This window comes from Pleurodeles waltl, unplaced genomic scaffold (assembly GCF_031143425.1).
Source record: "Pleurodeles waltl isolate 20211129_DDA unplaced genomic scaffold, aPleWal1.hap1.20221129 scaffold_67, whole genome shotgun sequence".
In the NCBI taxonomy this organism is placed as follows: domain Eukaryota; kingdom Metazoa; phylum Chordata; class Amphibia; order Caudata; family Salamandridae; genus Pleurodeles; species Pleurodeles waltl.
Window position 1 is genome coordinate 1,896,567 of NW_027150384.1, and position 4,010 is coordinate 1,900,576.

The 4,010-nt window shown below is 47.5% G+C and overlaps 1 non-coding gene across 1 annotated transcript; it reads left to right on the forward strand.

Annotated features, from left to right (window-relative positions):
• Nucleotides 1-1,678: 1,678 nt before the first annotated feature.
• Nucleotides 1,679-1,751, forward strand: TRNAV-AAC (transfer RNA valine (anticodon AAC)). Its single transcript has one exon. It is a non-coding gene; the product is annotated as a tRNA-Val (tRNA).
• The last annotated feature ends 2,259 nt before the right edge of the window (nucleotides 1,752-4,010 follow it).

Consider the following 4,010-nt stretch of genomic DNA (forward strand, 5'->3'; position numbering starts at 1 on the left):
TGCAGACAGACTGATGTGGACCCCCCCTCCCCTCTCTCTGTACCTATGTAAGCAGACATGGTGCTCCCGTTTTATTCATATCTGGGGTCCACCTCCTACCCCTGGGTGCACCTGAGCTGTCATCCAATCACAACACACACAGCCAGAGTCAGCCTCACTGAAGCCAGCGCCTAGAATCCCACTTTAACAGCTGCTGGCGCCCCACCGATCTCATTCCACACGTGGCCTCTCTTGTGGGAGCTCGGGCGGTTCTCAAGTCTTACAACCACTCATTTGCATATTAACCCCATCACTAGACGTTGGAGCACTTACATGTGACGCAATGGTGACGTCATCGCAACACATCACATACATTGTGTGGGAATCAGCGCAGAGAAAGAACAAACCGGGGGGCTTCAGCCCCAGATGGATTTAAAAAGCCACCTTGACTCGACTGTGCGACCTTTCACCCTCACAGGAAACAATCTGATGCTGGAAACGCGGCTGGGATGTCCCAACAGTGCAAGTGAGAGAAGAGAACCGAGTGACTGCCGTGGGCGTCAGAGTGAGACCCCCGTGGAGAGTGTGAGGGAGTGTGAGACTGGCACAGAGACGTGTGAGAGTGAAGCAGTGAGCATGTCACAGCTGTGAGGGGAAGACTGATGTCTCTACTGTGGGACTTCGTGATACAGGATTGCATTGTTCTCACGCCCGACAGGAAGCCTTGATCCCTGCACATTCCAGTTCACCAGTCACAAATGGTTTATACAGAATCTACTTGTGAGTGTGCAGAGCGAAGACCTCTCAGCCGTGCAGACACTGGTTAGTGATGGTGCTCAGTGAGAGATCCCTTTCCTGAGACCTCTTATCTGTGCATCAGTCACTGCTGAGTGATCAGTGAGAGATCCCTTCCCTGAGACCTATCTGTGCATCAGTCACTGCTGAGTGATCAGTGAGAGATCCCTTCCCTGAGACCTCTTATCTGTAAATCAGTCACTACTGAGTGATCAGTGAGAGATCCCTTCCCTGAGACCTATCTGTGCATCAGTCACTGCTGAGTGATCAGTGAGAGATCCCTTCCCTGAGACCTCTTATCTGTAAATCAGTCACTACTGAGTGATCAGTGAGAGATCCCTTCCCTGAGACCTATCTGTGCATCAGTCACTGCTGAGTGATCAGTGAGAGATCCCTTCCCTGAGACCTATCTGTGCATCCGTCACTGCTGAGTGATCAGTGAGAGATCCCTTCCCTGAGACCTCTTATCTGTGCATCAGTCACTGCTGAGTGATCAGTGAGAGATCCCTTCCCTGAGACCTATCTGTGCACTGCTGAGTGATCAGTGAGAGATCCCTTCCCTGAGACCTATCTGTGCATCAGTCACTGCTGAGTGATCAGTGAGAGATCCCTTCCCTGAGACCTCTTATCTGTGCATCAGTCACTGCTGAGTGATCAGTGAGAGATCCCTTCCCTGAGACCTATCTGTGCACTGCTGAGTGATCAGTGAGAGATCCCTTCCCTGAGACCTATCTGTGCATGAGTCACTGCTGAGTGATCAGTCAGAGGCCTATCTGCGCAGCATTCAGTTGTATGCACTGAGAGCCCTCCTGACTCTGCAGAATTCAGTGCACTGCATATACCGCACTACATTTACTTCCAGCGACTTCTCAGAACTGAAGCTGCCTCAGTGTGTTTCATGCGGGTTTCCGTAGTGTAGTGGTTATCACGTTCGCCTAACACGCGAAAGGTCCCCGGTTCGAGACCGGGCGGAAACACACTTTTCTTTTCTGCTCTAACTCACAACAGCTGCTCCTTTTATTGTTCTAATGCGCTCTAGGACTCCATAGGACCCACATATAACATCATTTCTATTTACAATCTCTTTATACATTCAGCAGCTTCAAGGACAGACAGACATCGGGCTCTGTCCCTTTACAATCAGACAGCAGGACATCTGCTTCCATCGCTCACAGGCACTGCACATGCTGCAGGCACTGACACAGGCAGGCACCAGTCTTTACACAAACACAGGCAGGAAATGTCCAGACTCTGAGCATAGAATCATAAAGCAAAAGTGACAACAACTGAGGGACCATCAGGGAAAGTCAGGCACTGGGAGTGAGTTAGAGTGAGAGACTTAGACACCGGGAGTGAGTTATGAAAGTGTGAGAGGGTGAGAGACTCATGCACTGAGAGAGTTAAGATGGTGTGAGAGACTGAGGGGCATATTTATACTCTGTTTGCACCGAATTAGTGTCATTTTTTTTTACTCTAATTCGGTGCAAAACTAACTCCATATTTATACTGTGGTGCTAGACCCCTCTAGCACCAAATTTATGGAGTTAAAGTCATTTTTTGAAAGTGGAGACCAACTTTGCCTTAATGAGATGCAAGGTAGGTGTTCCCATGCAAAAAATGACTCTATGGCCTTAACGCCATATTTAGGGGCATATTTATACTCTGCGGCATATTTATACTCTGTTTGCACCAAATTAGTGTCATTTTTTTTTACTCTAATTCGGTGCAAAACTAACTCCATATTTATACTTTGGTGCTAGACCCATCTAGCACCAAGGCCCTGATTTAAACTTTTTTTGCACTGCATTAACTTCATTTTATGACGCAAAAGTGGCGCAAACTTACAAAATATTGGCCCTTATTTATACTTTTTGCTGCAAAACTGCACTAACTCAGTTTTGCACCAAAAAGTTTAGCACCGGCTTGCACCATTTCTGTGCACCACCCGGGCACCATATTTATGGAATGGTGCAAGCCGGTGCAAAGGGAAGGCTAGAGTTTAAAAAAAATGACTTTAGTCGGGTGGAGCTGGCAGTATAGAAGAAGAGGGTTTAGCACCAGAAAATGGCTTTAGGCAGGTTAGAGTAAAAAAAATGACTCTAACCAGATTAGCATAATTTTATGGTGCTAAACCTACCATGCCACATGACTCCTGCCTTAGAAAAGGCAGGAGTCATGCCCACCACCCTAGTGGCCAGCACAGAGGACCGGGGTCCCCTGGGCATGGCCATTGCACCCTGTGCCATGTATAGGGACCCATTTCAGGGCCCCCTATGGCACTTTCAAAAATAAAATGCACTTACCTGTACTTACCTGGGATGGGGTCCCCCATCCTCGCAGTCCCTCTAGTGTGGGTGGGGGTGCCCCTAGTGCCTAGGTAGGGCACCTCAGGGCTCATTCCATGGTGTTCCACCATGGAAATAGGGCCACAGGTCCCCTAAGGCCTGCCCAGACCCAGGTCTTAAAAAATGGGGCAAAGCAAGCTTTGCCCCATTTTTTGACCCCTCCTCCCTCCCTTGCACCATTTTTACATGGGAGTATAAATATGGTGTTAAGGCCATAGAGTCATGTTTTTGCACGGGAACGCCTACCTTGCATCTCATTAAGGCAAGGTAGGTTTCCACTTCCAAAAAATGACTTTAACTCCATAAATATGGTGCTAGACGGGTCTAGCACCAAAGTATAAATATGGAGTTAGTTTTGCACTGAATTAGAATTTTAAAAAATGACGCTAATTCAGTGCAAACAGAGTATAAATATGCCCCTTAGCGTCAAAAAATGATGCTAATCTGGTCAGAATAATTTATTTTTACTCAAAACTGCCTAACGTCATTTTTTTTTAAGCTAGCCTACCCTTTGCACCGGCTTGCACCATTCCATAAATATGGTGCCCAGCTGGTGCTAAAATATGGTGCAAGCCGGTGCAAAACTTTTTGGGGCAAAACTGCCTTAGTGCAGTTTTGCACCAAAAAGTATAAATAAGGCCCTGAGAGACTTAGGTACTAGGAGTGAGTTAAGAGAGGGTGAGAGACTCAAGCACTGAGAGTGAGTTAAGAGAGTGTGAGAAACTGAGAAACTCAGGCACTGAGGGGTATATTGATACTTTTTGATGCAAAATTGCACTAATGCAGTTTTGCATCAAAAGGTTTTGCACCGGCTTGCCCCATTCCTGAGCACCAGCCGGGCGCCATATTTATGGAATGGCGCAAGTCGGTGCAAAGGGTGGGCTAGCATAA